This window comes from Haliaeetus leucocephalus, unplaced genomic scaffold (assembly GCF_000737465.1).
Source record: "Haliaeetus leucocephalus isolate CR32 unplaced genomic scaffold, Haliaeetus_leucocephalus-4.0 Scaffold148, whole genome shotgun sequence".
In the NCBI taxonomy this organism is placed as follows: Eukaryota; Metazoa; Chordata; class Aves; order Accipitriformes; family Accipitridae; genus Haliaeetus; species Haliaeetus leucocephalus.
This window is the reverse complement of record NW_010972584.1, coordinates 864,429-872,804: the sequence shown is the minus strand read 5'-3', so window position 1 is coordinate 872,804 and position 8,376 is coordinate 864,429. Positions and strand designations below refer to the sequence as shown.

At 41.1% G+C, this 8,376-nt stretch overlaps 1 protein-coding gene across 3 annotated transcripts in view; it reads left to right on the top strand.

Moving 5' to 3' along the window:
* Positions 1-1,657, top strand: part of MAPKAPK3 (mitogen-activated protein kinase-activated protein kinase 3) — a 107,727-nt gene extending 106,070 nt beyond the window's left edge. For all 3 annotated transcript variants that reach the window (XR_773993.1, XR_773991.1, XR_773992.1), the window contains one exon: positions 1,606-1,657. The gene's annotated coding sequence lies outside the window, so the exon portion shown is untranslated. The remainder of the gene's footprint in view (positions 1-1,605) is intronic.
* The last annotated feature ends 6,719 nt before the right edge of the window (positions 1,658-8,376 follow it).

The following is an 8,376-nucleotide window of genomic DNA, read 5'->3' as shown; positions in this document are numbered from 1 at the left end:
GCCCGGGGCGCTGGGCCCGGCCCGGCCGCCCGAGCCTTCCCCGTCAGCGTCAAGGTCATCAGCGGGCTCTACCGAGAGCTCCCGCCGTTCCCGTAGCTGGCATCAGGTAAAAGTAACACCCGCGGGATCTCGGGGTCTGTGCGGCGTCCGCGTTCCGGCCAGAGCCCGCGGGGAGCGCTGCCTGTTGCTAGCTCGCGCGCTGTGCCCCGCGGGAGGCCGTGGTGAGATTCATGCCTACGGTTTGCAGAAGAGGTTTCCTTTCTGGCTGCTAGCTCCGTTATATGAAGGGCCCGCGTTCCAGCTGCATTCACACACGTTATAAAGAACTCTGGTGTGCTAGTGGTGGTATTTGGGTCTTGCCTCTTCCCCCAGCCATATAGTATAATAGTCTTTTTAGAACCGGCTGCTTAGGATCCAAATTTATAGCCTGTTTTTAGAAAGGATGGGCTATTATAGAACTGATTATGCATCTGCATATTCATCAGCCATATAGAGGAGGTAAAGAGCTGGGAAGAGAAAGAAGAAATGAATGGTCAATAGAGAAGGCTTCAAGGAGAACACAGATTAAAAGGTCTATTTATTTTTTACAGCAGAAGCTAAAAAAGGACTGTGCACAATTCCCCACCCCCATTCCTTTTCATAGCAATTGCTTATGGGCCGCTGCCTCCCCTTGTATTTCCCTGCGCTGTACTCCTCTCATACACATGCGTTCTCGCTCGCTCACTCACTCGCAAGTGCGCTTTCTCTGATTCACACGCAAGTGTGTACGCAAGCACAGATAAAATTCCCTCCCTCAATTTTCCATTTCTTGCACCACACGCTTTTTTACCTCTTTGACCACGTGTGCCATACGATGAACCTTTTTTTGACATGGTACAATTAAAAACTAACAGTAATGGTAAGCTCTTGGCCTACTTCTGTGTTTTTCTATTTGTCAAAACTCAGCATGCAGTCCTGGGATTGCTTTTCTCTCTTAACACTTCGCTGCCTAGAGTCTAGAGGCCCAATTATGTAACTGCTTCTGACTAGCCTGACATGAGGGATAATGAGAATGCTACATACTCAGTTTGATCTAATTTCCCGTCCTCTTTTCAATTCAGAATTTATTTGGCCCGTGTTTAGACAAAGGTGCTTTTGAGAAAAGGAAGATTTAGTTAGGAGGAGAGAACTGAAGCTTTTAATTACTTGCGTGTAAGCATAAGTACACGTACTGTTTTAAACCTGTGTTAAAGGTAGGGAAGAGGTGTCAATCTGTGTCCAGCTGCTTTGGTATATTTGCATGCTTAGCCTAAGGATGAAGCAAGCCATGGGAGCCAGCTCAGCTGTACTTAATGGGAAGAAAACTTGTCCTTGAGGATGCACCCCAGCTCATTCACCAGTGCCCTTTCACACTCACTAACAAACCACAGGGACAGAGGGAATGAAGGCAAGTAGGGAGTGAATATACATGTGGGAGAACTCCTTTCTTCCAAGAGTACATGTTTTGGAGAGTTTTTTGTGGAAATACCAGAATTCTTTTTTTCCTGTGTTCCAGTATTTCCCCTCTTCACCTGGCTGTTCTTAGTAGTGGAGCTGGCAGAGTTGAGAATGAACATTCTCTTTTAGAGAGCCTAAACAGAATGAACACAAGGAAGCAAACTTCGAAGACAGAGAACACATACTCGAAACCTCAAAGGAAAAAAAAATTGTTACAAATTCTTGCAAGCTAACAGGCAAGTTTACTTCAGGTACATACTTAAACACATCTCACATCTGGAAAATTGAGGTTAGAGCAATCCTAGGTAATAACATTTGCTCAAGAAATGTTTTCCTGAAATCTTTGCACTGGGTAGGAAAATGCTTTCTGAGTGTTAAGTACAGCTTTAAAATAGGATTATTTTTTTTTAGTCTGTGTGATTAGAAGAATTTAATGGGGCAAAGGGAGTAGAAATGGGGGATGATATGTCATGTTGAAGAATAAGATAAGAAATGTCTGCTATTGTATTCTACTCCAACTTACTTTTTCACTGCAGGTGCTACCTCTGTACAGACATAGCAGGATAGATTCAACTTTTTATTAGTCTTTTTTACCACTGGAGGAGGAGGAGGATGTTCCTGCACTCTAGGGAAATGTGGAAGATAACCCTGTGACTGTAGACGAACAGCTGTATTGGTAAATCTGTAAATGATGCATAGCATTAACTTTATTTCAAAATTTCCTGCCTTCTGAATCTACCAGTGCCAAGATCTCATAGGTCTGCTCTAACTGCATAAAGGTACAGAGACATCATTGTCAGTGGGTTTCCTCATACTACTTGAGACTTCAAAAAAGAAGCAATTGCTGAAGTGTACTGCAGCATTTTTAGCTTCCAGAAGCCAAAAGAGAAAAAAAGGCAGTTTTTAAATAGCTGGAGGTGACATGAAGGGCCAGGCTGTCTTTTGTCTGAGGAGGGGTGGTACTTGAAGGTAGTATACAGGTATCTTGACCTTGCTGCTGTTCAGCTTCCAGATCTGATAATAAACATGTTTTAGCTGTGTGGGGCTGCGGGCCCAAGTTACTAGTAAAGTCTCTGCTGCTTTGACAGCATGCTGGGTTTTTTCCATTGTTAGCCACTGAAATGTACTTATTTGGTCCGTGGTTGCAAACCATTTAGCATTCTTGGTCATGGGGCTGCAGTGAAGCTGAATAATTCAAAAAAGGAGGAGTTGCATCATTTTCTTCCATGTTAAGCTTCTAAATATATGTCTCTCAAATTTTACTGTGTTCAAGTTAATTACTGGTATTGCTAATGTAAAAACTGTTTCTTATTGCACCTTCTTCATTTGTTAACAGTGAGTATAAATGCTTCTTTTTGGGAGTGTGTCTTTTTGTCTTTTTTGTCTTAAGAGTTTTATTCCAATTTGGAAATTAAATGGGGTGGTTATTTTGCCTAATATTGTTCTCCCAAAACTTCCAGGCTAATCCATTTGGGAAACATGGAAGATGTTCTCAAGAGATTTCTTATTGCTTAGCTACTGAAACACCTGCTAAAGCTGAGCTCTTTAAAAAAACTGAAAATTATTTAAATGTGAAAAAGAGTGGGTTGATCTGGAAAAGAAACTTCTCAAAAGACTAAAATTAGAATGGAATGTGTTAGAAGAGAAATACTGGTGGGGGAGGAGGACTAAGGTTTTTTAAAATAAAAATGTTACTGCTTGAGTAATGATCAAGGAAATTCTGGTTAGGATATTAGCTGCTGCTCCAACCCAGAGCAGTTCCTGAATTCAGAAATAATTATGTTTCCTTAAAGATAGATATACAGTACAGACTCCATTGTTTTTTCTGAGGTAGTCTAAAGCAAGGCTCAGCTTGATGTTTATAAATGAGACTTTTGAGTAAATGCTGTTAGTATACCAATGGCCCTTTTTTAGAGCAACTAATAAGTGAACCAAATACGCTTTGCAATTAAGTTCTGCTCTCCCAAAGTTGCCTGAGTGAGCTCCCTTTCTGCTTGCAGAAGCCTTGTCAAGGTGACGTTAACTTTCTTTTTTGCTTTTAGACGTTTTGCGTTTCTACCTTGCACTTTATCACTGTGTGTTTGACTTTTGTCTTGAGTAAAAAATCGAATTAGTTGTCTCAAGGCTAACATTCCATGATGCAATTTTTTTTCTTTTTTGGCTCAATTACAGTTGTACCACCTCTTCTTTTATTTCTGAACTTCTTGTGGTGTAAATTATTGGAAGATTTTCAAGAAATCCCACTACCTGGCAGGAAACAAGAAACTACATTGTATGTAAAATGGTAAGGAGGAAAGTTCCAAGCAATGGGTAATAGTAGGAAAAACATCCCTCTGAGGGAAATAGAAGACCTCTGCAAAGAAATGAACCCAACTAGAACTTAATACTTTTTCTTCCTGTTTGAGAATGGGCTGTGGGTATACTCTCCAATATTTATGGCTGCCTCCTTTAGAGGTAACCAAAAAGGATGCTGGTCTTCCTTCAGGGCCATAGAAGTCCCCTGCTTGATGGTGTGGCGAGGAGCTCTGCCGTGCTTGCCTCACTGAGACTTCTCCCGGAGGCTGATGGACTTCCTCCATCATCATTTCTCATACCCAAGGTGCTGTGGTGAACAGAGGGGTGTAAGTAGAGCCATTGGCCTTTTCAGCTCCTGCACAGGATATTCTAACCTTTGCTTTTTCTCAGCTTTATACAGAATAAACATGTTTAAATTCCCTAGGAAACTCTGTTACTTTAAAATCCTATTTCCCATGGGGTTTAAGCTTTTTTTCAATCAGCTCTGTAAAGGACCATGCTAGTGTCCTGGGTCATAGAACTGTTATTCCAGAATCTCTTGGTGTTGGTTGTACATTATCTCACTGAGAAGTAGCCACTTAGAGCAGAAGTACTTTTATTCCCTCCTCCTGGCTTTTAAGTCCTTGTGTGGAATACTTCATTTAACTACAAACAGTAAAATGAGGTGGTCTAGTTATCTTCCTTTTAAATCCTTTGATTTTCTTCTCCTTAATTTTGTTAGTTTGATGTATTTTACACTGCTTGGAAGCCATGAGTACTTCCTTTAGAGAGACTTGGCTGCGGTATTTCAGTTTCTTCCCTGAAAACACACACACACACACATCCTATAGAAGCTTTTTGCTATAGGATATTTTAAATCTGAGGAGTAGGAAGGAATTGAATTTCCTGATTTAAAGTGACTCAGCTAGGTCTGCCTCCTTGTTTCGTAATAGATTCTCTGCATCCAGCTCAAACCTTTGCTGGCACTTGGTAGAGCTATCAGATGTTTTCTCAATTAATTTGTCATTCCTGCACAAGGTCAGTTTTTAAGCTGTTCCTTGAGGATCCTGGAACAACTATCTAGTGAGAAATCATTAGCTCCGAAAGTACATGACTCTGTGTCATAAGGCATCTGGTGCTGTCACTTGAAGCTTCCGTCATCTCAAGTTACAACTATTATATGTCTGGCTAACATTACTTTAGTTTGTTAATATTGTTTGCTTTCATAGCATATCTACAGTCATACAAGTGCACACTAACACACATGCATCAAACCTTCTTGCCGTAACTATAGTCCAATATAAAGAGTTACTTTATTTCTATATGAAACCTAAATGGTGGTGGTGTTCTGTAGTAAGCAAATTAATTTTAAAGCATTTCTTTTAAGCCTGAAACTTTTCTTTGTAGGATTCCTGACATGTATATTTCCCTTTGGAGCAGATTTTGTTGCTAACTTCAGAAAATTATTTCTAGTGAAAATTTGAAAAGTTCGTATTTGTTAAAAAGAAAGTTGATATTTGTGTGCCATGTATGATTGCATATGTTGAAGTAATAATGTGGAAGAATCTAATTAGTACTATCTAGGCAACTGAAAACCTTGAGCTTGCTTGATTAGAATTAACTACTGCATATATGAAAGGAGAAATTTAATTCAGATTTCTATTAATCAGAAATACCATTCTGCCAAAATGATTTAAAAAAAAAAAAAAAAGACATGCTAGTCTTCTGTTTGTGTGATGATGAGTTCCATGTCAAGAGTGTTTTTGTGTGCTTACATCTCTGAAGTTATATATGCTAGAGTTAAGTACATGTGAAAGTATTTCAAGTGTTGTGGCCCAAATGCTTTCAATTCCGAAGTACGAATCAAATATATATTTACATACGTAGAGATATATACTCTGGCACAAAGCCTCAAAAAATTATCTGAGCTTTTGTTGTCAGGTTCACTTTTTTTCTTCCCACAGCATCGTTAAAGTAAGGTTCTCACTGCCGGTAAATGCTGTGTGGTTTCATGACTCTGTCATCTCTTTCCCATCTGCTCCTGGACATTGCTTAGTCCAAAGAAGAGGAGGAGAAGAGCAGTGGGGAAGAGCTCTTGCTGGAATTGCCTGTGTTACTCTACACATGCAGATGAGGCATGGCAGATCAGCTAAAAGGACATAGAGTTAGTTGTCTGTCTCTATGTATTGCTCAGTATCTGCACCTCCGCTCTGTAGGAAACTTCAGTTTTGTGGGAAGCTGCCTGGCCGATCGCATCCTATCATCCTGTCCCTGAGAGTGGGCCCAGTCCCAGTAGGCATATGTCGGAGAAGGGAACGTATTAGCACAGAATGAGAACCTGTCCTGTAATACGAATGGTGAGCCGGCATGAGCAGTATGTTCCCTCTGAGTGCTGGACCTTTCGTACTCACAGCATCTGGATGCAAGAACATGGTCCTCCACCCAGGGTTACTGGCAGCCCTCCCCATCTTATGGTCCACTGCACTATGTGGCAGATGAGGGGGAAAATAGACTCTCTGTGATGGAGTGGCGGTTAGCACTTGGCTGACCACTCTTAAGTCATACTCGAGTTTTTTTCTGTTTTTCCTGAAACAATTGGATTATAAGAAGAAAACTATGTTCCATTGAAATAGTCTTACAGAGAGTTACGGAAAGGCTACTGTATTTGCTGAACACTAGCTTTGTGTTGATTTGTGTGTCACAAGCTATCAAGGAGCCTGGTAAAATACTAACTCTTGACCTGAAATGCTGCCAGCCATAGAGACGTCAGCATGTTTGTTGTCAGGGCCTAGACCAGGTTTGGGGGCTCTCTGCCCATCTTTGTGAATCCTGAGAAGTCCGCGTGACACAAGTCAATGTGTTGTGGCAATGTCGTAGACCAGTGATGTCCAGTCTTGTCCAGCCCGGACAGCATGGGCAACATACTCTCATCTAGAAGGACACATGGAGGTTGACAGCAATTTCTACACAACTGTTTGAACATATTTTAGGCAGGCACCTCTGTGTGATGATTGGCAGGGAGACCACCTCATATGCGACCAGTTGTCACAGAAGTGGGAATACACAGCTTACATGATGGAGACATGTACAAGCTGCTGTCGCATTATACAGTGGGAACAGGAAAAGAAATCGTCAGGGAATGGCCAAATGTTGAATTTCATGTTCTGTTGGACTGTGTGTTTAGCTCAGGGGTTGAACATCAGCCCTCCTTGATATAGAAATTAATAGATTCTCTTTGAAAGGAGATCAGAGAGGAGTGTGTTCAACTATGCAGCGAAGTGCAGAAATATAAATGTTAGACTAAATTCCAAAATCTGAGCATATGAACAGGAGAGTATATAAAGTGCACAAGCAGACTTAGCGTCATGCCTTATTTTGAAAATAATTCAGAGTAATCTGAATGTTATTTAGAATGCAATCTGTGGGCATTAAATACTGTTTTATGAAGAAACTGTGCAGTATTTCTATCCTTGAAAGTTGAAAGGGACTTACTGAACAGCTTATGGTGTTTCAAATAATAGTCCTAACATTTAACTCTGTATATGCTTTCAAGGGAGGCAAGAACAAGTTGACTGTGTGAATCTGAAAGGAGCTGGGATGAAATGTGGGCTGCACGGACCATCAGTTCATCTGTATCTGTCTCTGCAGCTGTAGGACTGCAAAGGAGAGCAAAACCCAGGCTTCAGTGATGGCAGAAGTTAGACCTTGAATTCCTCTAATTCCTGCATTGGAGGGCAAAACTGAGGCTACAGTAATTTGTTTCTCATTTAGTCCTTCATCTTCTATCTTTATTCATGTCACTAAGAGATAGGTTCACTCTGACAGCTATAAAGGGGGGAGTAGGACATTTCAGACAGTTGCCTGCCACATTTGTGATAAGTGAAGAGCCCTATCCTTGCGCACAGAGTGAACTGCAGAACTCGGAGCATGTGCTGAGTTCAAGCACCGTGCATATAAGAGATCTGACCTTGTGCTGCTGGAGACGGGGTCTTGTGTTTGGCATCACAGCTGTTTTGTGTTTCTCACACCTTTTAAAAATAATTTTTAATAGGAAACGTGTGGTCATGTAAAAGACTGCTGTGCTCTTCTTTCTGACTTGCATGTACGTTCCTTTCCAGTGTTTTCCTGGACTTTTTATCATATGTGCACTGTCATTGGGAGTGAACATTCAGAGATCATCCTCTGATCATGTAGTGTAATCACTGGCAGACCCGGGCAGCAGCTATTGACAAAGAGGAGATAATGTCCCTTTGAATGTCCCCAATTAGGATAATTCTGCTTTTTAGCTGTTCATTCATTAGCAGAGAAGTAAACAGTGCAGACAGAAGGTTGTGAAGCAGAGTGTTTATTCACTTGTTTTCTAGCTTTCCCTCTGGATTAATGAAATGATTCATAGACAGTAATAACATGCTTGGGGGGGGGGGGAATAACTGGAGGTGGGACATGGGAGGCCAAATCTTTCTGCCAGGACACCCACATCTCACCTTACCTACATATGTGATTTGATTCTCTTTGTTAAATGTAAAGAATGGATCAGTTTTAAGATACCCAAAACCCCTAGGGCAGAAGAATCAAATGGGCATCTAATAAGTGTAGGTTAGTTTAGGTACGTGTGAAAGAAAAGGA